This window comes from Canis lupus, chromosome 2 (genome assembly GCF_048164855.1).
Source record: "Canis lupus baileyi chromosome 2, mCanLup2.hap1, whole genome shotgun sequence".
Classification (NCBI taxonomy): domain Eukaryota; kingdom Metazoa; phylum Chordata; class Mammalia; order Carnivora; family Canidae; genus Canis; species Canis lupus.
Genome location: NC_132839.1, coordinates 53,119,412 through 53,145,908, shown reverse-complemented (window position 1 = coordinate 53,145,908; position 26,497 = coordinate 53,119,412). Strand labels below are relative to the sequence as shown.

The 26,497-nt window shown below is 41.1% G+C and overlaps 1 long non-coding RNA gene and 1 pseudogene across 1 annotated transcript in view; one reads left to right on the top strand and one right to left on the bottom strand.

Moving 5' to 3' along the window:
- The first annotated feature begins 20,392 nt into the window (after window positions 1–20,392).
- The window catches only part of LOC140617635 (uncharacterized), a 71,588-nt gene continuing 65,483 nt past the window's right edge, over window positions 20,393–26,497 (top strand). Inside the window, exon 1 of the long non-coding RNA XR_012017819.1 lies at window positions 20,393–20,425. This is a non-coding gene — a long non-coding RNA (uncharacterized lncRNA). The remainder of the gene's footprint in view (window positions 20,426–26,497) is intronic.
- On the bottom strand, window positions 23,306–24,091 carry LOC140610266 (small ubiquitin-related modifier 2 pseudogene; annotated as a pseudogene).

The window sequence follows — 26,497 nt, the reverse complement described above, 5'->3', positions numbered from 1 at the left end:
CTGAGGTGCTGGATGTTTCCAGGATTTTCCTAAGGGCTTGGTTTCAGGGACAGAAAGCAAACAACTCAAGCATCCTCTCCAGGTCCACATGGGACCAGGGTGTTACTGGTCTACAGTGTTCTTACCTATGCATTTAGAGCCCGGACGCCTCTCCTTTCCTGTGACCTGAGTTTCTCAAGTTGCTCCCCAGCTCCCCTTGGTTCCTACTTGGTCTTTTCTCTGTTGAGTCTCAATCAATTGCAGTGTCACTCTCTCTCTTCCTCTTCTTCTCCTCCTTCTCTTTTTCTTTTGATGCTGAAACCTGTACACCTAGCAATCAAAGGGCCTGTAATACAAGGTGGAAGATACTCCTTGCTCTCAGCCCCATGTCCTTGGGGCACAGCCTTTCTCCTGATTTTCAGCAGTGGTCCTGAGCCCTCTCATAGGTCTCACATCCTGTTCTGTGCCCAACACATGATAGGTGCTTGGGCAACATTAAATGGAATTAAATCTGAGGGAATATACTTGATATAATTGGATGCTCTTCTAGGGAGATTTAGGTAATTTGAGGGGAGCTGAAGAACTCTAAGTCTTTGGGGGATTGGAGATGAAGAGGCAGAAGTCTGGGAGGCAGGGATGTGATAGGAGGGGGAAGCAACCAAAGACTTGTTTTGTAACCGAATTCGTGAGGATAGTCCAACTGCTGCAGCAAAGAAGCTCAAGATTGCAATGTCTTAACACAATAGTGGGATCATGACCTGAGCCAAAGGCAGACGCTTAACCAGCTGAGCTACCCTGGCGCCCCACAGCTTACAGCTTCTTGGAGCAGAGAAATAGTGCCCCCCAGTGTAAGAGCCAAGAAAACAGGGGTTTGGGTTTGGATTGGTTTTCAGATGGCAAATATGCTCTTGGGAGAGTTGAGGATCTCTAGAAACCTGCTTACTTTGGGAGGGCAGTTTCTCCAGGTCAATTAAGGCTCCAGATGTGGAAACACCAGAATAAGAAGACATGGTTAATTCAATGCACAGTTAATTGTAAGAAAGGTAGGGAAATATAATCTAGCTGTTTGTCCAGGGAAAAGAGATCAATTTTGGTAGCGCATTTAGTGTTTACCACGGCAACCTAATTAAGTGGAAAGAGCTTCTGGTTTGGAATAGAAGACACGGATTGAACTCCTAGTCCTAAGACACAGAGCTATGTGAGCCTGGACCAGTTACTTTCTTTCTAAGAACACCAGTTCTACCAGCTTTCAAAAGGGGAAAATAATTAGAGCCGCATTTCATTGCGGTTGTGAGAATCAAATAAGATGTCATATAAGATGCTTTTGGTAGGGGTGCCTGGGTGCCTCAGTCAGTTAAGCATTTGCTTTCAGCTCAGGTTATGACTTCAAGGTCCTGGGATTGAGCCCCATGTGGGGCTCCTTGCTCCCTGGGGAGCCTGCTTTTGCCTCTCCTTCTGCCACTCACCCTGCTTGTGCTCTCTCTCTCTCTCTCAGTCTGTCAAATAAGTAAATAAAATCTTTTTTTTTTTTTTTTTTTAAGATGCTTTTGGCAAACTCCAGGGCACTGCTCAAATGTTAATTGTAACTGGTGTTTTTTTGTGGTCTTTCCTAGTTTGGGGGCCTAGCTCTTGGAGGTGGAGCTATGCTGTCATATACGCACAGGGCCCGTCCCCAACTTGCTTGGAGTGGGACCAGAGAAGCAGCTGGGATGACCTGTTTCCCCAAAGCCACATGCAGAGGCTCAGAGGGTCTTTACAAGGATGGCTCAGGATTAACAGATGTGGCTGGGGGATTTCATGCCATATCCAGCTGGGAACACATGCAGCTCAACAGGAAAGATGGTGATTAGTGACTCTGCCAATGCTTTTTAAAAATGATTCTTTTTCCCATTTTAAATCAGTACATGCTCATTAAAGAAATAGGGTTAAATATAGAAAAATACAAAGCACAAGTAAAAGGCACTCCTGGTATCATCGCACAACCATTGGTAACATTTTGTTTGGGCATTTTCCCCTTTTGGTATTTTCCTACTGTGAAATGGCTTTTAATTCATTTGTTCTTAATCAAAAATTCATTTTGATACATAGTATATACAAAATTCAAAAGTTACAGAGTGTATGCAGTGCAGAAGAAGTGCCCCAGCCCCCACCAGCCCAGTTCCCTTCCTGGAAGGCAGCCTCAGTTACCAGTCCCTGCGTTTCCTTCCAAAGTTAATCAATGTACATATAAGTATATGCATGCATAGTATTTTATTTTTAAAACACACTCTCGCATGGTACACACCCTCCTAAATCGCTTGCTCTTCCACATAATAACGTATCTTAGGGAAGGCTCCACATCAGTTCATGGGAGCTGCCTCATTCATTTTAAAGGCTGTATAATATTCATTATATGGATTGTTTCGTGATTTATTTAACTAGTCTGATATTGAAGGATATATAACTTGTTTACAGTGTTTTGAAATTTTAACACTGTTGCAACAAATACTTGATACATATGTCATTTCACACACATGCAAGCATATCCTACGATAATTTTCTAGAATTGCAATTGCTGAATTAATGACTCTGCACATTTCAAATATTATGGTTACTGCCTCCAGAAAGGTCACATGCATAGAATGAGAGTGTTAGTTTCTTCATACCCTTGCCAACAATCTGCTATTAAGCTTTGTCAACTTGGCCAACCTGATAGGTAAACATGGTATATCATTTAAATTTTCATGTATTTCTCTATGTTTAAAATTCATCCTATTTCAGCTACTGTTAATTGTTTTATCTTGTCCACATTTTCCTATTGGAGTGTTGATTTTATTGATTTGTAGAAGCTCTTTATATATTAAGGGAATTGGCCTTTTGTCTATGATACACATTGCAAGTATTTCCCTCAGTTTACTTTTCTTATGACTCTTTTTCTCATAAAGAAAATTTTCATTTTTACGAAGTTAGTGTAATCATCTTTTCTATCATAGTTTCTGCATTTGTATCATACTTTGAAAAAGCCCTTTCTCACTCCAAGAGTGTAAAAGTTCTTCTGGTACTTTCATGATTTTATTTTACACATTTGAACTTTTCTTCCATCAGGAATTTATTTTGGTATAAGAAATTAGGTTAAGATCAAACTTTTCTTCTCCAGCTAGAGATGCAGTTTATCCCAACATCACTTATTAAAACCACATCCTTCATTCTACTGATTCAAAATGTCATGTTGACCTTGGGCCATATTTTCACCTGGATTTGCATATGTTTCTGGAATCTGATATCTGTTTCCTTGATGGATTCTCTAAAAAGAATAGACTGAGGGAGGAAGGATCAGGTAAGGCCTATGCGAGAATGTGACAGTTTAGCAAAAGCTGGCAGGTGGAGGAAGCAGCATGTGGAACGGCTCTTAGGCAGGAAAAGACCTGGTGCACTGGAGGAACCAGAAGACTTCTATTTGGCTTCTGCCTGGCGAGGCTGGTTCTCAAGACAAGAAGCAAATGGTTCGAGATGAGCCTAGAGAGATGGGGAGGGGCTCCATTTGTCCTCCTGGGCTGGGAAAGTTTTTGTACCCTTTATATGCAGTCCAGAGGCTTTGAAAGGTCTTAAGCAGGGGAGTGACATGATCTGGATTATGGAGGCACTTAAAATTTCTCTGTAAAAGAAAAAGGCTTAAGATGTTTGTTGAATGAATGAAGACACTGGGTGTAAAACTCATTATGCAGGGCTTCTGAGGGATAGGGGAGAAGTGGCCATCGTTCTTTACTCTTGGGGTTTCTAGCATAGCCTCCAGGCTCTCCTGCTCCCTCTGCTTCATTGTGCTGAAAGCAGGGAGACTGGCATATTAGCCAGTAATTAGCTTTTAATTAGAAAAGCATGGCTTTGCCTCCGCAAAGGGACAAATACCTTTAAAAATTCAATCACTTTAATTGAATAAATCTTTTACCAGATAGTTTTGAAAATTCCAGTCCTTTCATTAGAAGTCCCATCGAGCAAAACCATTTGAAATTGCCTGGTTAATATAGCAGTCACTGGAGCACCATCTTGAATATCTTGTATTTAGCACAAAGGGTAATCCAACACTGCCAGAACAATGCTCTCTCCCTGATGCTCCAGGGCTCCCTTGTAGGTCTGGGCAGTGCCCCTCAAAGTCTCATCCTGGGGCCAGCGGCAGCAACAGCAGCACCTGGGAGCTTGCTGAAGATACAGAATCTCTCTCTCTTTCTTTTAAATAATAAATTTATTTTTTATTGGTGTTCAATTTGCCAACATACAGAATAACACCCAGTGCTCATCCCATCAAGTGCCCACCTCAGTGCCCATCACCCAGTCACCCCCACCCCCCGCCCACCTCCCCTTCCACCACCCCTAGTTCGTTTCCCAGAGTTAGGAGTCTTCCATGTTCTGTCTCCCTTTCTGATATTTCCCACTTATTTTTCCTCCTTTCCCCTTTATTCCCTTTCACTATTATTTATATTCCCCAAATGAATGAGACCATATAATGTTTGTCCTTTTCCGATTGACTTACTTCACTCAGCATAATACCCTCCAGTTCCATCCACGTTGAAGCAAATGGTGGGTATTTGTCATTTCTAATGGCTGAGGAAGATTCCATTGTATACATAAACCACATCTTCTTTATCCATTCATCTTTCAGTGGACACCGAGGCTCCTTCCACAGTTTGGCTATTGTGGCCATTGCTGCTATAAACATCGGGGTGCAGGTGTCCCGGCATTTCATTGCATCTGTATCTTTGGGGTAAATCCCCAGCAGTGCAATTGCTGGGTCGTAGAGCAGATCTATTTTTAACTCTTTGAGGAACCTCCACACAGTTTTCCAGAGTGGCTGCACCAGTTCACATTCCCACCAACAGTGCAAGAGGGTTCCCTTTTCTCCGCATCCTCTCCAACATTTGTGGTTTCCTGCCTTGTTAATTTTCCCCATTCTCACTGGTGTGAGGTGGTATCTCATTGTGGTTTTGATTTGTATTTCCCTGATGGCAAGTGATGCTGAGCATTTTCTCATGTGTTTGTTGGCCATATCTGTGTCTTTCTCTGTGAGATTTCTGTTCATGTCTTTTGCCCATTTCATGATTGAATTGTTTCTTTGCTATTGAGTTTAATAAGTTCTTTATAGATCTTGGAAACTAGCCCTTTATCTGATACGTCGTTTGCAAATATCTTCTCCCATTCTGTAGGTTGTCTTTTAGTTTTGTTGACTGGAAGATACGGAATCTCAAACTCACCCCAGGCCTCCTGAATCAGTATCTGGGGTTGGGGCCCGGAAGGCAATTCCTAAGTACACTCAAGTCTGTATTCAGAGCTCAGAAGGCAACTAAGAAGTACTGTCCCATCGGCCTGTTGGGGAGATGGCCAGATGCAAGGCATTCTTGCTAAGTACTCCTGATCATATGTGCACTCTCATTTTTTGGGGATAACTTCTTATACTTTGGGGGAACCACCTCCTTCCCATCCTCAATATCAAATTTTTTCAGAAAAAGCTAAGCCCATGCTGGGCCCGCAGGGTGGCTGAAGCTCACAAGACAGGTCACAGGATTGCTGTGGCAATGGACACAGCCCTGCTCCAGAGCCATGAGGGGCAGCAAGCCCCTCAGTGAATTTCTGGGGGAGAGGCTTTTCTCTGCTGGATGTGAAAGTGAGTGGGTCTGACGTCTAGAGCTGCTACAGCCCCTGGCCACCCTGAGGGGGAGCCTGCTGAGAATCAAGACAACTATGCATGAGAACAGAGAGAGCCAAGCAAAGTGATGGAGTCCTCCAAGTTCTGGTGACAGTATTCAGGCCCTTGCAACCAAGCTGGGCTTGAAGGGAGCCCATCCCCTGGAGCCGTGAGACTTGTGAAGTCAATTTGGGCTGGGTTCTTACTGCTTGAAACTAACAGAATACCAATTGTTGATATTGGGACAAAATGATACTACTGTGGTTTAGCATTTATTTCACGTGAAGCCAAAATATTACTGTTAATACTGGTACTTTAAAATCAAGTATTTAAAATTCATTTTTTGAATAATCAGTGACACTAAAACCTTAATCCCTTTCAAATATAAACTATATATAAACATATTACAAGACATCAACTGAAAGTATTAATTAAGGTATGAACACAAAACAAACATTATTATTCTACTATCATTCTGATATGTGATATTAACCCCCCCCGCCCCGCCCCCTCCCCCCCCCAAGCCCTGCTGCTGCTTCTCCCTTCTCTCCTGGTCCTGATGAGCATTCTCTGCTGGTCTTATGTAGCCTCTGTGTGTGTGTGTGTGTGTGTGTGTGTGTGTGTGTGTGTGTTTCAGGATGCCCTCTGCTGCTAGCCGGTGCTGTCTCTCTTTATTCTCTTCAAGCCCTGCCTACACCTTTGTCAACAATCCCTTTATTAAACTCTTCTCAGTTAGCTGGTTTGAGTTTGCCATCTGTTTCCTGATACATGTCTTAACCCCAAAGCCAAAGCACTCACTGAAGAGCGCTGCTTGATGCAGCATCCAGCCTCACTGGAGGGGAGGGTGGTCAGGGAAGGCTTTCTGGGGAAGAAGCTATGTGTGCTGATATGGGAGAGTGAATAAGAGTTAGCCAGGTGTATGGTGATACAGCTCGTCCCTCCAGACTGATTAAGGACTCACTGCCTCTGGGAAGCCACCCTGATCTGGTGGAGCTGGAGGATGACAGGGAAGACTTTCCAGACAGAGGAAGTAGTACAGAAAGCCTAGGGAGACATCACAGGGCTGGGAGCTGCCAGTGTTTCCACAAGCTCTGACCTTAGGTCATAAGAACAAGTGGGGGTAAGGGACGTCTGGGTTGGCTCAGTCAGTTAAGCGTCTGCTTTTGGTTCAGGTTGTGATCTCAGAGTCCTGGGATGGAGCCCTGGGTGGGCTCCTTGCTCAGGGGGGAGTCTGCTTCTCCTGCTCCCCTCCCCTGCTTGTGCTCTCTTGCTCTCTCTTTCTCTCTCAAATCAATAAATAAAATCTTTAAAAAAAGAATGAGTGGAAGTAAATGGAAGATGGTTGAGGTAGGCAGAATCCAGGACCCCGGTTAGCCCAGTACATGATGTTTTCTCTAATATCTGGCCAGAGCAGGGATGGTAAGGAGCCACCCAGGGGGTATGGACCACATCTTCTGCTTGGATGTTTGAATTGGTCTTCATCCAAGATGGGAGTGGACCAGACTGTGCTCAGCCCATGGATTTCCCAAAAGCTCAGGAAGACCCTGAGGGGACCCTTGGTCCAGAAGACTTCTCACCAGGAGGAAAGGGCAGGGGGTCCTTTTGGCCCTGACCCATGAGATTGGCCAATGAGCCCGGGAGATGTTTCTTGATGGGACAATATGCCACTGAATATACATGTAGGGGGCAAACAGCTAAGGCCAGGGGATAGAAAGGAACCTAGTTGTGAAACTCTTATTAGCAAACCATGCCAGAAACAAAGAAGTCATCCTGAATGACAGGGGTTATTTAATGGCCTTAAAGGGTGGCTTCTGGCTGTGTGCTTGGACACAACCATGAACTCCGTTGTTGAGGGCTTCCCAGGACAGCCAGTGACTCCCTGCCCTCAGGTGGGCAAGGAGGTGGAGGCCCAGTTGACCTGGGATTGGAGGGAGCCTGACACCCCCAGGATACTCTCTGCTGTATCACTCTAAACCCAAAGACCAACAGACTGTGAATACTCCAGTGTGCTCACCTGAGACAGGTATACTCAGGGACAACCCAGTTGACTTCTCTTTGACATGTGGGAAGCAGCCACATTAAAAAAACTTGTGATGGGGGAAGATGGCGGCAGAAGAAGAGAGGGAAAGATCAGAATTTATTGAGTCCTTACTATGTGACAGACATAAGCTAGGTTCTCATAAAAACCTCACGGAAACACTGAATGGTAGGCATTGTTTATACCTATTCTGTAGATGATAAAGGAGAGAATGAAGAGGTTAGGAAAATTTCCCAAGGTCACACAACTAGTAAAGGTGAAGCTGGGATTTGAACCCAAGTTCCCCTGGTTTCAAAGGGGGTACTTACCTGTGCTACTGCAGGTGTGGTTGTGTTGAAAAATTGATTTTAAATGGCCCCTCTGTGATTTAAGAGCTGGACTGTGTGTGCAGACTTGAGACTCGTCCTGATTCCACTGCTCACCGGCTGGAGGATGCTGGGCAAAGTCTTGAAACTTTCCTTTCTTCGGGTCCTGCAGCTGCATCCTGTGATGGATCATGATGGGTGCCTTTTCCCTGCGCCAGTGCAAAAAAGCATCTAGTTAGAGGATATAGTGCAAAGAACCTCCAGAAAGTATTTCAAAGAATGGCAAGCTTTTCATTGTTTTCTGTGTTTGTTACCTCGTTCCCCACATGAGGACAGAGTTTCTCCTGGGTGAAGTCCAGTATCAATACTTCTTGTGAATGTCTTATGAAAGGCTGAGAAGTGGACTGGCCTTTTGGGCACTGGCATTTCCTCATCTCTGCCTTGCTCTTCCAGCCTTGCTCTGTAAATATTGGTCCTCATGATTTCCAGAGCTGTGGCTGGGTTTGCTGGCCCCTCTGTGGTTTGGGGCTTGCCCTGTGCCATAAGCTGGCACCGCCTGAAACTGGTCTGAGCCATTTCCCTTTGCCATCTCATATGCCACATGCCAGCCTGTCCAGATTGTCCTAGCTCCTGATACTCCTATTTCTGACTTGGCAAATTCAGCCTTCCTTCTTCCCTCAACTCCATTTTGGAGACTTCCTCAACCAACTCTGTCCCTGGATGCCCATCCCACCCAGCTCTCTGGACTGTCCAGCTCAGTACAGTAGGTTCATTGTGGTTCAGTGGGTGGGGCATGGAAGAGTTAAGGCCTCCTGTACCAAGACAGAGGCATGGTCTTGCTGAGGGGCTGCAAGAGTGGACAGGACCAGACATGCCTGCTCTCGGGTCTAGTTTGTGGGTTTCACCAGTCCAGTTTGGGAAAGTTGGTGTGCACTTTGGATAAGAGTGTTAGTTGCCTTTGAGAAGATTTCTAAAACACTGAATCTGAAAAAGAACCTAAGGGATTTATAGCAGTGTACCCCTTTCATTGATGGGAAGACTGAGGTTGAGTGTATTTGATGCACGTAACTCATTGTTGGCAGAGTTAGCCAGCATTTAGGTATCAGATTCTCATTTTGATGTTCTTGGCACCATATTGCATAGGTAAACACATTTTTCTTTGAATTTAAGACTTTTTTTCTCTAAGAGGGATAGTCATTTCTTGATGTCAGCCCCAAACAGAGGAACTAATGCAAAAGGGCATAGCATATGGTGAAGAACTGATGTGTCAGACAGTGCTAGGTGCTCTTAGAAATATCTCAGGAAGGGAGGCCTGGGTGGCTCAGTGGTTTAGCGCCTGCCTTCGGCCCAGGGCCTGATCCTGGAGACCCAGGATCGAGTCCCACATCAGGCTCCCTGCATGGAGCCTGCTTCTCCCTCTGCCTGTGTCTCTGCCTCTCTCTCTCTCTCTCTCTGTCTCTCCTGAATAAATAAATAAAATCTTAAAAAAAAAAAAAGAAAGAAAGAAAGATCGATTTCAGGGAGATCCTACCAGGGATGTATGAGGCGGGTTTTTTCTGGGTCCACTTTAAAGATATGGAAAACTGAGGCTTAGAGAGGACAAATGAGTCTGTAAGTGACCACTCATAAGGAATGGAAGAGAGCTGTACATAGTGGCTTGTTTGCTTCTAATGGCCAGGGTCTTCCCCTAATGTCATACTGTCCTTTAAAGTGTGTGCATACAGGTAAGGGTGTGAGCATATGTACGTGTGTGAGCAAGCATGTGTGTGCAACACTTGCCCAGATGTAGGTGGATAGAACAGAAACCCTGGATGGAGTGAGGATGGTTAATGTCTGTTCCAGGGCCACTTAATGTAGATGATAAAGATTTATGGAAGCTGATTTATGGAAGTCCTAGGATGGCCTTCCCATTAGAGCTAGTTCAGGCTGGGTGTCAGGAATGATCTGAAAGGGCCAAGTGACCCGCCATCCAGGAGGTGACCAGGGAAGTCTCTGTCCTGAGAGGAACTGGAGTAGATGGCACAAAGAGTCCCTCCCAGCTCTGAGACATTCCCATGATTGTCACAAGGTAACTGGGATGTCTGGTGAATCACAGGACTCTGGGTTTTCTCCTGGCAGGTGTGGGTGGCTACTGGTTGAGGTTAGTGTGTACAGGCACATGGCCTCTCTGGTGTATGTGTACAGGAGTTGACAAGAACCATTTGGCTGGGCCTCATGCTCACAAAGGGCTTCAGATGTGGGCTCTTGATATTATCCCCAAATGAGGTTACACATGCAGTCCAAGATACGCTGACAAGATGGAGAGGAGAAGACATTTATCACACAGCTCTAAGCGCATTGCATTGCCCAAGTGCGCTGCCTGCAGTGCCCTAAGAATTAATAGTTCATAAATCCTGTGATTATTTTGTGGATAACACAATTATATTGCATTTAAAGCCTATGATGATAATTTGTTAAATGTTAACATTTAGGACAGCTACAAATATGGGGACTTGGTTGCAGCAATTTCTCATTCTGTAATATTCTGGAAGCCTCAAAACTGCAAGTGGCCTGGGTCTCTCATGACCTCTGAGGACCCCCGAGTGTGGATGTTCATGTTGTTATGATTATTTGTGTGGTGCTAGTGACAGTGCATGTTTATGAGACTGTGAGGCTGTGAGGGTGTGTGTGTGTATAGATGAGTATGTGGGGATGTGTCGTGAGAGAATGTGTTTCTATGGTGCTAGGGACCAGGGTAGGGCCACCCCTAGTCTATGGGGACAGGGGGAGGGGTGCTCTCAGATCATTGCAAACCTAAGACGTCAGGGACATAACTTGATTTGATGATTTGGCCCGAGTAACCCTCTCAAAATAGAAAAATCAAGGACCCAGCGTGGAGGCAGCCTGTCTGGGCTTGGGCTGGTAATGAGGACTAACAAGAGTTGATGGAGCCTGGGAGCGATGGGCTGAGATGGCCTCGAGCCGCCTGGCACCCTGGGCCCTGCAGCCATTTAGTGCTGCCCAGCCTGGCGTAATGCTATCACCCACAGAGATCCTCACTGATAAGGGCCAAGGGAAAGGAAGAGCAGCTTTGCAAGCCACAGCAGGACAGCCTACGGAGACCTAACAGGAAACTGCTCTTCTGGGCTGGCAAAGCTGAGATCCCTAGATGAAACTTTCTGAAGGGTACTTGACCAAGTACAAGGACAAGGGACTTTACCTATTCTTTAAAAATATGTCACATAAATACATGTTTATTTTAGGAAACTGAGAGATCTAGATTCTCATAAAGAAAAAAAAAAAAAACCCAGCCTTACCCAGAGTATCCACACTGTTCACACTTTGTTGCGCAGGACGTGGCCGAGTGGGCGAGGGGGGTGGTCTACAAGGAGGAATATCACCCTGGACAATTCCTTAGGAGTTTATCACATTAGGAGTGGACATACCATCTCTCCATCCATGCAACCCAACCATTTTCTTCTGGGATGGGACAAGATGTTTTGTTGGTTGATCCCCAGAAAAAGTAGTTGGCTTGCATTTAGGGAACAGGTCGTATGAAAAATAAACGTCTTGAAACATTAGAGTCACACTCAGCATGGGAGGATGCTCACATTCTGGAAGGCAAACAGGAACTGAGAGGGACTGAAATTTCTGCAGCCTCGTGTCCACATCTGACTTATGTGCTTCAAGGAGGAAGGAGTGGTAGATCACAGCTACACACTGAGTTTGTTCTGTCCCTTTCTCCCCGCCCCTCCCCTACCTCGTGGAGGCACAACAGTGAATTCAGAGAAACTGAGTGCATGTATGATGTGACTCCACTATATATCTTTTGAATCCTTGTCTATGCATATTAATACATCTGTATGACGGATTGTTTGATAAAAACAGGATCATGCTGTATGTGCTCTTTTCAGCTATTAAACCTGGCTATCCTTCTATATAATATCTATATTTTACTTGACCTCCATCATTTGTGTAATGATGTAAAAGACAGAGATAATACCACCATTTGCATAATGATATAATCAATCCTTTATTGCAGGGCATTTACATTCAAATTTTTGTTATCCTAATAATTACCGCAATAAATTTCCTTCTGTAGGAATCCTTGCTTCTTTATCCAATCACTTTCCTAGAAGAAATGTTTACATTGAGGAATTCTGTGTCAAACATATTTGCGGAGTAAGCCTTTGGTTACGGCTCACACGGTATTTTCACTCTTATCCAGGAAAGGGGAAGAACTCAGAAAAATGTGATCCATAGCCTAGAAAGACTGGATCGGTTCTGTCTGTGTGGTGAAGGGCAGGTGATAGTGGTTCCAATCTAAACTCCTCTATTTGTCTTAACCTCTTCCATCTACCTATGTTTCCCCATTATTATTTTTTTTTTTCAAACAGGATGAGCTAGGCTCAAGTCATCCTTGGTTTCCTTGGAGGCATAAAGATGATCCATTACATTTATGGAGTGCTTTACAGATTTTGATCAGTTTTATGAGTTTTATCTTGTTGAATCTTCACAAGGCAGGCTTTATTAGTTCTTCACTTGGCAGAGAAGGGGATGGAGGCCTAGAAAAGTTAAAGGAGATTCTCAAGTTCATAGACATCATAACTGGAAACCAGGCCCTCTGAATTTTAATACAGTAAACCAAAAGTGCTGCTGGGATCATATGGCAAGAAGAGTCGGGGTCTTTGCTTGCAGGCTGTGCCAGTCTCTGTCCCATGTGTAACTGAAGGGAAGAGCCAGAACTTCCAGTCTGGTGGATAGCTATTGTTTCTGCTGCCCACTACCCATTATCTTTTCTTTTAGTTACATCCTGATTTGTGTTTGAGAGCTACCCTCAGGTTAGTCATTGTGAACTTAAAGCATATGCCACATTTTGTGGGACAATACCTCAATCTCACCGCTGGTGACACAACTTCAATAGGCGGTTGCTTTGTCCTATAGCCATTTGCTTTTGGGTGATAAAATACAAGGGAGGAAATATACGGGAGAAATTTATTCTCCCCTTCAGACTTCATCCTGTTCTCACTGTTCAGAGTAGGCACATTACCCAGCCCTGGCATAGTCTATCCCCTTGGCTGTTGCAGTTGGTTCGTCAATGTGACCCAAATTGGATCAATGAGATTCAACCCAGGGACTCTTTTTTTGGAAAGAGAAACTGTCTTCCTACTGGATTGGAAGAGCCAGAAGCCACTTTGAGGGGACGGAGGATGGGGGCTGGGAAGAACCTGCATGAGAATACCCAATCCAAGGAAGTCTAGTGTAGAGGAAACCAGTGCTGGCACATGGAGATGGGTATAGTGAAATCTTGATGACATTATTTTATTTTGCTCAACCCCTACAAAAGCACAGATTGAACCTCCACTGCACCTTTTTCTGTTACAGCTCCTGAAAATCTGCCTAAGACCTCGTACTTGCTATAACTTCACTATTGTCCCTCTGCTTTCCGAGGGAACTTTGGCAGGAAGCTAGTCTTTTGTCTACGCCATACTTAAAAGGGAGGCTGGGACATGCAGGTTTTTTGTTTGTTTGTTTGTTTGTTTGTTTGTTTTTACTATATTTTAGAAAGACAGGATTTGCAATGTGGAAATGTTTAAAAGTTAACAGATTTTGCTACAATCTACTCCTTCACCACCTAGCATCAATATAGGCCCTGTTTCCATACTTATATTTCCAATCATAATAGTAACAGTAACCTGTGCTTGCCTAATATCAAATAACTATCACTTGTACAATGATAATATACTTGCCTAAAGGAAGGACTCAAAATTTCATGAGTTGCTGCTGCCAGGTGTAAGTTCTGGTTTCCTGGATCATAGCCATTTCTCCTATAGTTCTGCCTGCCATAATACCATATTGATAATCTGTTTTCAGTCCACAGTTTAGCCTATGGACTAAACTGTAAACACACATGGACTATGATAAATGGTAGAGCAAAGGGAGAAGGAAGAAAAAAGGAAATTTATTGAATATGCATAGATATGTACACGACACAGGGGACAGAGAAGCAAATGTGGTGCTACTGCAGAACTTATTTATGCAACTGGCTACAAGGCAGCAGCTGGTCTTCATTATGTCCTTTCTCTGCTACCCATTCATGTTCACTTTGTCCTCAGCAAAAGAGTCCATTGGCTATGATTCTTTATCTGGTGTGGTGACTCAGTCTTCATTCTTGGGGAATCTGAATGCTTACCGGCTTTGCCTGTATGGGGTTAGAATTTACCTTCTATTAACTTTTATCACTGGACATGGCAATCCCCAGGGATTCCCTTATGGTTTACAGAAATAGTCCTTTCTGTCTACATGCATGGCAGCAATCTACTTTGATAATCTGGATCAGTCATTTTGTCCAACAGGGCATGACAAGTCTCAAATGTCTGGGTAGAAGTCTCTGGTTCTAATTCAGTGCATCTATTATTGTGTCTCCTGGTCAAAATATCCCTCCCATTGGTTCAAAGACCTTTAAGTCAACAGAGCCTAAAGTCACAGAAAGCAAAAATTTAGTGAATGGTTCATCAGGCATCATATTGAAGGGAGCTACTCCTCCTTTTACTTTCTGTTTCTTGGGGAGAGATAGTGCTCATTAACTTAAAGAGTAGACTACATTTTGTAGGGCAACACCTGAGCCTTACCAGATGTCTGCTGGTGCCATCACTTCAACAGGTAGTTCTCCACTCTATAAGGCCAGTTGCTTTTAGATGATGGAATACATGGACGAAGCAGTGAATGTTATACACATGAGCCCTATCACTGCAATTAACTCACTGTATGTGAATTCCCTGGTGGGGTCCAGTGTTTAAAAGATGTCCAGATTTTGAATAAGGTGTCCAGTAATTCCACAAATTATGTGATTTTCAGAAGCATGGTAGGCAAGGAAGATGTATTAGTCTGCTAGGGCTGCCATAAGAACATACCACAGACTGGGTGGCTTAAACAATGGAAATGTATTTTCTCACAGTTCTAGAGGCTGGTTGTCCAAGATCAAAGTGTCAGCCAGTTCAGTTTCTCCTGAGGCCTCTCTCCATGGCTTGCAAATGGCCATCTTCTCGATGTGTCCTCACATGGTCTTTTCTCTATGCTCATGTATCTCTGGGGTCTCCTCATGTGTTCAAATTCCCTCCTTATAAGGATAGCAGTTAGATCACATTGAGGACCACTCTCACAGCCTGGTTTTAATTTCATCACCTTTAAAAAGACCAAGCTCCAAACAGAGTCGCAATCCGAGGTACTGAGTGTTACAGCTTCAAAATAGGAATTTTGGAGAGATACAATTCTGCCCAAACAGATCCATACCTAGAATAAGTGTCTGTTCCAGTAAGAATATATTACTGTCTCCTCTGTGGAGAAGGGATTGCAATGCAATCAGTCTGCCCAAAGGTGGCTGACTGTTTGCCAAGGTGTGTGACTTGTCCTGAGACCCTACATAGTTATTACCACTGGCAAGTTGTGTGCTTCTTACCAGTGTCACTTTCCCCATCAGTGGAAGTCTTTGTCATTGAGCTCATGCATAATATCCATCTCTGTCATCATGGCCATGTTTTCTATGAGCTGTTGGGCAATCAAGAGTGGCCGAAGAAAGAGGCCTTGACATTCATAGAACAGCTTGTCTTATCCATACTTATATTGTGAACTTCCTCCTCAGTAGGAACCACAAAATAATTCTAACACTTTGTCTCTTCTGCGAGGTCCATCCACATGCCTCTTCTCCAGTACTCATTGTCACCAACCCCTCAATAATTGTTATCTCCAAGTCTGCTCAAACCATTTGCTGCTGCCTATGAAACCTTGAAGACCCTAGGACATCTTTCTTTTCTTATACAGCAGAGCCTGAGATGTGCCCTTAAAAGTCTGTCCACTAGGAGAGATTTCTTTTCCTCACTGTTCTATAGGACTCTTTCTATGTGTGGTTATAGTCCATTTTCATCTGATGCCCACATAGTGTACAGAGCTACCTAATATCAGGCTTTAGTTTTTACTTTTCCATTCAACTGGTCATTTGGAACACCTGTTAAGGCTATCACATGTGTTGAAGAAAGGATGGAAATGTGGAGAGGGTAGGCACCCTGGGAATTGTGCAAATTTCTTGTATCTTTAAAATCATCTGGGTTTATACATTGCATACCACTTCCATCTGATCATGAAGCATTTTTGGATACACCCCATTGCTGGTTGGCAATCTCTGGTTCACAATGGGCAGCTTAATTGCAAGGCCTCCAATTTTCTCATGGTTGGACATTCTGCCTCTGCCAACAGAAAGCTGTGGACTATTGAGGTGATGTCAACAAGATGGTATCACAGGTCTTGACTTCCGTTTCTTCACAAGAAGAACTAACAACTCTTTGTGGGCAAGATGCCCCTGAGAGAATCCTAGAACACGGGTCTCTGCATCACAGAGACCAAGCCAGATTGCAGGAGGGGAAGAGGAGCAGCTGCAGGGACCAGCTCAGTACCCCACAGAGGTCCCCTGGAGCCCAGGGTCCTTCCAGTGGGAAAAGAAAGCCCCTGGGGGGACACCCAGCTTCTCCAGCATAGTGGGTTGCTTGTTGGAAGTCTCTGCTCCAGGAATGCCCCACAGAAATGGGAGAGGAACCTCGGGGCTCGCTTTGGGAATCGGACTGTGCTGGAGAAGTCGGGGGTGAGGGGGGGCATGCTGACAACTTGCACTGGGATCTAAGCAGACTAGGCTCCTCCCTGAAGAGCCCAAGCAGTGTCTCGACCAGCACTTTGTTCATCTATAGAACCAAGTCAATAGTGCCATCTGAGCAGACACCTATAACTCGCCTATGTGAACAGAAAGGCTGGCAAGAACTCATGGAAGCTGTGTAGCCCAAGCCGTGATCTGTTAATTTGCCCACTGAAAGGGAATGGCTTTGTTTCAAGACTCCAGATGCCTCAACTGTGGTTCTCTTCTTGGCGCTGGCCACAGGCTCCACATGGCTCTCAGGCGGCCACAGATCTACCAAGTCATTCAGGCCTAGTGGCAATTTTGTGCTTCATAAAAAGCCTTCCCTTGCTTTGTATCCCACACATATCAGGCAGCCTTCTGGGTAAATATTATCTGTTTCAACTACATGGTCATGAACTGGTGAAGTAGCCGAGGTAGAACTCACTTCCAAATCCAGTCACCCTTACTTCCACAAGCCTCTACCTTAGCAGTGGTCCATGCGATATTTTGTGTTGCTGGAGATCAGTATTGGCTCAGAGGTATATCAAATAATCCTCCAAAGTCCAAGGAGTTTCTTTTTTCTCTCCAGTGTACAGTTACCCTGAAATGTATTTTATGTCCCTTTGGTAACAGTCTGGTGAAAGTTTGATGGTACACGCTTGAGATGTTACTACATAACTCATTTTTAAGGATACCCAATCTCCTTTTCAATCAGAAAGCTCTGGCTCCTTGAACTGACTTGGGCCTGGGAATTGGGTGAGTCTCTATAGTACTGAGGTAGTGAGTCCCAGTAACTGTGGCTCAAATCAGATCAATCTTTGCTGCTTACTAAGCCTAGGGCTTTTGTTGTTGTTGTTTTTTGTTTTTTTTTTTTTGGGAGGTTTGGGTTTTTTTTTTTTTTTTTTTTTTGGTCATGCATATTAAATAGGAATAGCCCATTTATTTCAGCCATTGAAACCTGATTACCTCCAAACATCCCTATAGGTAACACCATTCTGTTTGTTATTTTGGCTCTGCTGCCTATTTTGGTAACTACATCTATGTTTTTTCTCTGGTAGTTGAGTACATCTGCTAGATATTTGTCATTCTAAGTGTCCACCCTGTCACTTAAATCAAGGAACTCATTATAATGGCAGCATTTCCTACTTTTATATTTTACCTACAGTGGATAGCTACTAACTAATGTGATTTTAAAGGATGTTGGTGCTCTTCATCAACAATGTATTTTTCAATATCATGGTGAAGAGATTGCTTTCTGAACCCTCTTGTAGATTATTTTTGGGATAGAAATTGTGAACGTATGATAAATCTGCTCTTATATTCTTATCTGCTTAGTTTTTTTGGTTCTTTCCTCTATATTATATCAAGTTCTTCCTGGCATTTCAAATTCATATAGGCTACTGTTGACTCTAGTTTTAGTCCATCAACCAAGCAAATAAATGGAATCTTTCCCAGTTGCTTGAGTCAATATTTTGCATCCAGAATCTCTGGTAGGTGTTCACACATTGGAAATTTAACCTAATCTAAAATTACGTTTCTCTTTCTCTGTTCCAGGTCCATGAAATTCCATTCTCACACATGTTCCTCATAAATATATATTTTTTAATTTTAAAATTAACATATAGTAAAAATTGACTTTTTTGGGGCAAATAATTCTGTGAGTTTTAACATGCATATAGATTCAGGTAAATACCACCACAATCAAGTTACAGAATAATTCCATCACTCCCAAAATCTTTGTTTTTTTTTTTTTTTACTCCCAAAATCTTTGTAGTAATCTGTATAGTCTTACCCTTCCCCCATGCCCAACTCTTGGAAACCATCGATCGGCTCTCCATCATAGTAGTTTTGTCATTTGGTGATGTCATATAAGTGGAATCATAGTATGTAGTTTTTGGAGACTGGCTTCTTTATCTTAATGTTCTTGAGATTTACCCACATTGTTGGTATGTATCAATAGTCCATTCCTTTTTAAAGATGGATTTTCCATTGGGTGGATGTACCACAGTTTGTTCACCCACTTACCTCTGAAGGACATTCTGGTTCTTTCTAGATTTTAGCAATTATGACTAGAGCTCCTCTAATCATTCACATGAGGGTTTCTGTGTGAATGTACATTTTCATTTCTTTAGGGTAAATGCCTGAGAAGTGGGATTGTTGGGTCACATGGTAGGTGTAGGTTGTAAGAAACGGCCAAAGTGTTTTCTGGAGTGAATACATTATTTTGCATTTCTGCCCACAACGTATGAAAATTTCACTTTCTCTCCACTCTTGAAAATGCTTGATACTGTCAGATTTTTAAAAATTTTACAATAGCCTTTCTAATAGGTGTGTTTTAATTTGTGTTTCCTTAATGGCCAATGAGATAACATCTTTTTGTGTGCTTATCTGCCATCTGTATATTTTCTTTGTCCAGGTGTTTTGTCCATTTTATTTTTTACTTATTTATTTTTGCTTTGTCCATTTTAAAACTGAGTTGTCTGGTTTCTTACTGTTGAGTTTTTAAAGATATCTATATTCTGGAAAGAATATATGATTTCACATATTTTTGTCAGATATATGATTTCACATATTTTTTTCCCAGTCTGTAGCTTGTATTTTCACTCTCCCAACAATACCTTTCACAGAGCAAAAGTTTGTAATTTAGATGAAGTAAATTGCTCTTTATGGATCATGCTTTTGGTGTCAGATCTAAGAAAGCTTTTTCTAACTCGGGTTTTCTCTGACATTTTCCTCTAAAAGCTTTATAGAATTAAGTTTTACATTGAGATCTCTGATCCATTCAAAATTTTTTTTCTTATGTTGTGAAGTTTAGAATGAGGTTAGCATGAATGTCCAGTTGTTCTAACAAAATTTATTGAATGAGATTCTTTATTGAATTGGTTTTGCACCCTTGTTAAAAATCAGTTGTCCCTATGTGTGTGCTGATTTCTCATCTCCCTGTTCTGTTCTACCGACCTCTCTGCCTTTTACCATTACTACACTGCCTTGATTACCAAAGCTTTACATTAGACCTTGAAATTGGATAGTGTGATTCCTACAACTTTATTCTTCTTTTCCAAAATTGTTTTGGCTATTCTAATTCCTTTGCCTCCCATATAAACCTTAGAATTAAGTCATCTATATATCTATAAAAATTCCTGCTAGGATTTTGAATGGAATTGTATTAACTATAGATCAACTTGATGAGAATTGAATCTTATATTACTGTCTTCCAATTCTTCTGTAGGCCATCCATTGAGTTTTTAAAAATTTTTATTTCAACCAAAACAAAACCAAAATAGTTCACTCAATTCTTCAACCTCTTAAAAGATACGAGAAAAGTTAGCAGATGCCCTCCTGTCAGCCTTGAAGAAGCAAACTGCCTATTATAGAGAAGGCCACATGGCAAGGACCCAAACACAGCCTCTAGGAGCCGGTTGTGTCCTCAGCTGACTGTTAAGAAAACAGAAACCTTATCACATGGCCATGAGGAAATTAATTCTGCCAATAACCTGAGAGAGCTTGGAAGTTAATCTTCCAAAGTCAAGCCTCCTGAAGAGGACACAGTTGGCTGGCACCTTGATCTCCATTAAGTCCTGAGCGGAGGACCTAGGTAAAATGTGGAGGACTCTTGATTTATGGAAATTATGAGATAATTAATGTTTTAATATTAATGGCTGTTTTAAGCCACTAAGTTTGTGGCAATGTATTATATAGCAGTGAAAAACAAGTGCAGTATACTAATGGACTTACAGAATTTTTCAAGGTCCAGGACCCAAGCTTGAAAGCCACAAAGCTGATTCTATCAGCACAACCATGAGGTATGTCCAACCATATGATGAAACTGTCATAGCTGCAGTCCTGCTGCTTCTTTCATCTGATGCACAGCATTTATGAAACCAGGGATCAAACACCATGAAGAAAAACTGTCCACTATGGCAGGGCTCAGACAACATGTTATTATGGTATTGTTTTCTCATCTGTGAAATAGGACTAGTAATGATAACTACCTCATTAGTTATAAGGATTAAGTGAAATAAGGCTTTTAAAGTATTTGAATAACACATAGCTCTTAATGTTCTGTATATGTCTAGTTATTATTATTCATAATGGACTTGCCCAAGGCCACAAAAAAAATAAGAAGTTACTACCAAAATCTATTCTTTTCTTCATCTCTTGACTTTAGCAGGAAGAGTGATCCAGGAACCCAATTTTTAAAAGAAAAATTTAAAATTTTTAAAAGAAAAACCCATTCTCATTCTGGGTCTCTATCAGGAGAGATTCACTTCAGAGATACAGAGGAAATCCTGCGTAATGGAGCATGAATGTTCCATAAATTGGCCTTTACTGAGTAAATTGAAGGGTCATTAACATACTCATTAACAAGTACAGCACTTTGGAGTTCTGAAAATGAGTGGACAGTGCACAACCAAATGAGCTCATGAGAACTTCTTGAAATTCCCTAGATCAGTTTCTGTGCACTCACAATGTTCTCTCTCCCTGACTTCTGCCTTTGGTGTCATACACCATGTTCCAAATATACATCTCTTTTTCTCTTCTACTAATTGTCTGGAATTATTCTCTGCCTGTCACTGGGAGTAAAGGGTATAAAAGTTTGGAACATCTGCCTTAACATACACATCTGACGTATGTGTCTCTGTGTGGGCACGTGTGCATGTGTATTCATGAGTGGAGAGCAAAGCAGATGGTTTGGTGAGGATGTTATAGACTCTTATAACTCATGTAAAGGAGAGGAATTCCAACCAATAGGGTGCAGTTTGAAGGGGCTAGTGAAGCAGTGTCCAAATCATAGTATAGAATGATTTCATGGTATTGGGAAAAAGTAAATTTAGTAATATTCAGAAATATAATTATTATAAAAATAAAATATTTTAAGTCAAACTATTAACTAAAAAAGTGAAAAATTGATAAAAATTAAAGTTGGCAGTGATCTAGGATGTCATTTTCAGAGAGCCATGAATACTCAGTGGTTGTGTAGAGGTCTTTGAAGCAACTCATAGGCAAGATTTGAGCAATGTGCAGTCAGTGTAAACTCTAGGAATTGGTTCCAGCCCTTGATTGTAAAAAACAGAACTTATTTAGGCTAATTCAAACCAAAATGGTTATACCTAGAAGGATATTAGGATGCTTACCAAATAAATGACAGATATCTGGAAGGCTGGGTTTCAAATGGTGAGCTATATGGACAACTGACTAAGATGTTGATCAATTTGAACACTAAAAATATTTCAAGAGATTATGGCTTCAAATAATGGCAGAGAACCTTATATCAGACTAATTTTCCCAGAGACAACAATTAAAAATTCTTGGAAGACATAAAAAATGATTGTTTGAAGGCACTGTAGAGTGACCAAAAGCAGGCAGAATCCAGAGGGACTACTACCCATAAAAAACGGGAAACATCCTAGGTGAGATCCCTATTTATGTTTTTTTTTTCCCTTGAGAGCACTCCCCAGTCTACTTAATGTATACGATTTCATATAGAATTCCAAATGGGCCAAGCAGAGATTAGAGCTCAGGGGTGCTAGAATGGCTGAAAGTTGAAGGAGTATATCCAGAAAAAGAGGGAGTCATGTGAGAGCAAACCTCTAAATCTGCATTCAGTCGGCTCTCAATCCTTGAGAATTGAGAAGACACTATGAAGACACAGAGCAAGACTCCAAGGTACCCAGAAGAAAGTTCTAGGGATCTTATTAAGCAGATATTATACCAACTCCCCAGGGTTATGAATATACAATTTAGAGTACAAGTTCTGACAAGTTAATAGAGCTTGCTGTACACTTCAGCTTTTCTATTAAAATGTCAGAAGAGGGGTGCCTTGTGGCTCAGCAGTTGAATGTCTGCCTTCAGCTCAGGGCATGATCCTAGAGTCCCGGAATTGAGTCACACGTCGGGCTCCCCTCAAGGAGCCTGCTTCTCCCTCTCCCTATGTCTCTGCCTCTCTCTCTGTGTCTCTCATGAATAAATAAATAAAATCTTTTAAAAATAAATAAAATAAAATGTCAGAAGGGTCAAACTCTAGGTGTAAGAACCATGTACAAAATGAGTAAGGGATGCCCCTGAGGAAAAAGGAAAAACTGAAAAGACCTACCCTAATAACGCTTAAAATAAAGCCTCCAAAAAACTACTGGTTATCTGCCAGTAGTTTAAATGCTTGCTGGAACAAAAATCAATATTTGTCTAAGGAAGGTAACAGTATCCAGAGTCTCCATAGCACATCATCCATAAGGTCCAGGATATAATAAAATATTTATTAGACATGAGAAAAAACAGGAAAATGGGGCAAATAGTCGAGAGAAAAACCAGTCAATAGAAGCAGACCTTGCGTTGCTCTAAGTATTAGCTTTAGCAAATAAAATCTCAAAATAATTGTGATGAGTATGTTAGAGTCTACAGTAAAAGGTTATATAATGGTGATGAGAAGGGGAATTTCAAAAGATATTTGAAATATAAAACAATAAAAACAGAACTAAATGGAAATGTTAACACTAAAAATTAAAATATCTAAGAATCTATCAGATGAGATTTTTTTTTTTTAAACAAGAAGTTTATTTAAACAACAAGATGCTTGACTTGAAGGGAAAACTATCTAGGATTCATTTCTTTTAGAGTAATTTATCCCTACAAAGACAGATTGCCCTACATGTAACAGCTACGTACAAAAAAGTTATAAAATTGTCCTTGGTTTTACAATGATAAATGAAAAACATTAAAATTCTCCAATCGAACAAGGTATGCAAGGATTTTTATGTTGTTCTTTTTTTTCTTTTTTTGTTAAACAGTGAGAGCAAAATAACTTACTGGAATATAAAGATAAGAGCTGACTGAACATGCCACTAATGGAGAGAGGGGGTATTTTCACAGAAGCAGTATTTTCCCCCATCCCATCTCCATTTGATGTCAATCAAAACATACCATTGGCCATTTAGTTAAAAAAATGCAATATGCTTGTGCACATACACAGTTACTTTATGTACAATAAAGGAATGGGGAAGGGGAAAATGAAAGAATAGAGAAAACTATACTGTAGTAGTCAGGATGTGGTGGAACCAAATTACGGCTTTCTATTTGAGAATGTCTTCTTGGTCTGGAGGAACAGAGTTCTAGAGTAAAGTAGCAGGTTCCCTTTTTAGTAGACACATTCTGTCTGCTGCTGGAACACATCAATTGTATCTTTATCCTCCATTTCCAACTGTGCAGGTGTGTCTGTTTCATTGATTGGCTGCCCATCAAATCAGAATCTGATCCGCCTCATTGACAAACCCTGTCATTCACAATAGGCTTTCATTAGTTTACTAAGTGGTGTATGCCTCTTAATCTTAAACTGCACCACAGAACCATCCTGCCCCGCCACCTTCAAATTAATATGATCATTGTTCTCAGTCTTCACTCCTTCCTTGGGCTTTTCGACGGCCATGGCGAGTGCCGGAGTCTCCTCAGCTGCCGCTTCACAAAAGAGGTACCAGGTCCGCCTATCAGATGAGATTAATAACAGATTAGACAGAATAGAAAAAAGGATGAGTGAGCTTCAAGACAGGCCAATGGAAATTATCTGAACTGAAACAGAAAGAGAGGAAAAATGAAAATAAAAGAATAAGATCTCAATAACCTTTGAGAGGTATTTGAAGGAGTTTAGAATACATGTACTTGGAGCCCTGGGATGGCAAGATAGGGGCTTGAGGGGAGATAATAAAACCAAGAGCCTAAGAGCATAGATAGGGCACGAAAAATATTTGAACAAATATTGACCAAAATCTCCCAATTTGATCAAAGACAGCAATTTACAGATCCAAAAAGGAGAGCAAACCCCAAGGGAGATAAATACAAATAAAATCACACATGATCAAAATGATGAAAGCAATAGATAAGTAAAAAGTCTTAAAGACAGCTAGATAAAAACTCTAGAGAGGCAGCATAAAGGAAAATGATAAGAATAACAGCTGACTTCTCATAAAAAATAGTCAAGAAGAGAATGGCATGACATATTAAAATCCATCAACTTAGGATTCCATATCTAATATAAAAATCTTCCAAAAATGAAAGTGAAATAAATAAGAAAAAATGAAGGCAAAAAATAAGGGTATTATCAGATAAATGGTATTGCATGGAAATTTGAATCTGTAAGGGGAAATAAAGAGTGATTAAATGGTAAATATATGGGAAAAAAGAAAGATTATTTTCTTAAAATATAATTCTTTAGCATAAAGACAATAACAATGTATTATGTAAAAGGTAAATATATGACAACAATTGCATAAAAGGGGGAAGAGTAAATGGAATTTTACTATTATAAGTTTTATGTGAAGTTGTGTAACATTAATTCAAGGTACACTGTGATAAATCAAGTATGTATATTATAATTCTATGAGAACCACCAAGAAGTAATGCAAAGAAGTATGGCTTAAAAGCCAATGGAAGGGGGCACCTTGGTGGAATAGTTGGTTAAATGTCTGACTCTTGGTTTCAGCTCAGGTTGTGATCTCAGGGTCGTAAGATCCAACCCTATGTCAGCTCAGCATGGAGTCTGCTTGAGAATCTCTCTTCCTCTCCCTCTTCCCCTCTCACTCATGCTTTCTCTTTCTAAAATAAATAAATAAATCTTTTTTTTAAAGCCAATGGAAGAGATAGAATGGAATACTAAAAATTATTTACTCAAATGATAATAGGAAAAGAAAAACAGAAACAAAAAAAAAACACAGGGAAAATATCAAAAAATAGTAAGATGATAGAACTAAATCCACCATATCAATGCATTTGTCAAATGTACATGGACTAATACTAAATACTCCAACTACAAGAGATATTAGAGGGATATAAAAGTAAGACCCAATTATATGCTTTTTATGAGAAATCCACTTTCTTCTTCTTTTTCTCTTTCTTTTTTTTTTTTTTTAAGTAGTCTCCATGCCCAGCATGGAGCCCAACACAGGGCTTGAACTCACAACCTTAAAATTAAGACCTAAGCTGAGATCAAGAATCAGCAGTTCAACCAAGTGGGCCACCCAGGCACCCTAGAAAACCACTTTCAATCTAGGGACATAGAGAGGTTGAAAGTAAAGGATGGAAAAATATATAACTTGTAAACACTTAGCAGAAGATACTATATTAATATGTCAATATCAGAAAAGTAAAGAATATTACAGATATAAAAGGATCATTTCATAATAAAAGGACCAATTCATTAAGAAGATATAGTAATCCTAAATGCATACCCCCCGAATGACAGGCTGCAAAAATACATGAGTGAAATATTGGTGGGAATAAAGGGAGAAAAAGAATTCTACAATCACAGTTGGATATTTTAATATCATCTCAGTGTAATTCATAGAACCAGTAACCAAAAGAAGTTTATAGAAAATTTGAACACTATGAACTAATGTGATCTAAGTGACAATTATAGAACAGCACATCCAACATCTGTAGAATGTACAATCATTCTTTTCCAGTGCATATGGGATGTGTACTATGCAGATCATATACTGGGCCATAAACTAGTCTTAGTGAATTTCAAAAGATTGAAATAATACAGAATGTGTAACAAAAAAACATTTGGAAAATTCCCGAATATTTAAAAATTAAACAGTGTACTTCTAAGAAAGCCATAGGTCATGGAAGTCATCATACAGGAAATTAGAAAGTACTTTGAACTGAATGATAATGAAAATACAGCATGTAAAAATCTGTGGGATAAAAATAAAGCATGATAGCTTGAAATTCTCATATTAAGAAAAAGTTTAAAATCAATGATCTGACTTCCACCTTTTAGAAGCTAGAAGAAGAAAAGCAAATTAAACCTAAAGTTAATAGTGTAAAGGAAATAATATAGATAATTCTAGAAATCAATGAACTAAAAAGGAGTCAAAGAAAATGGA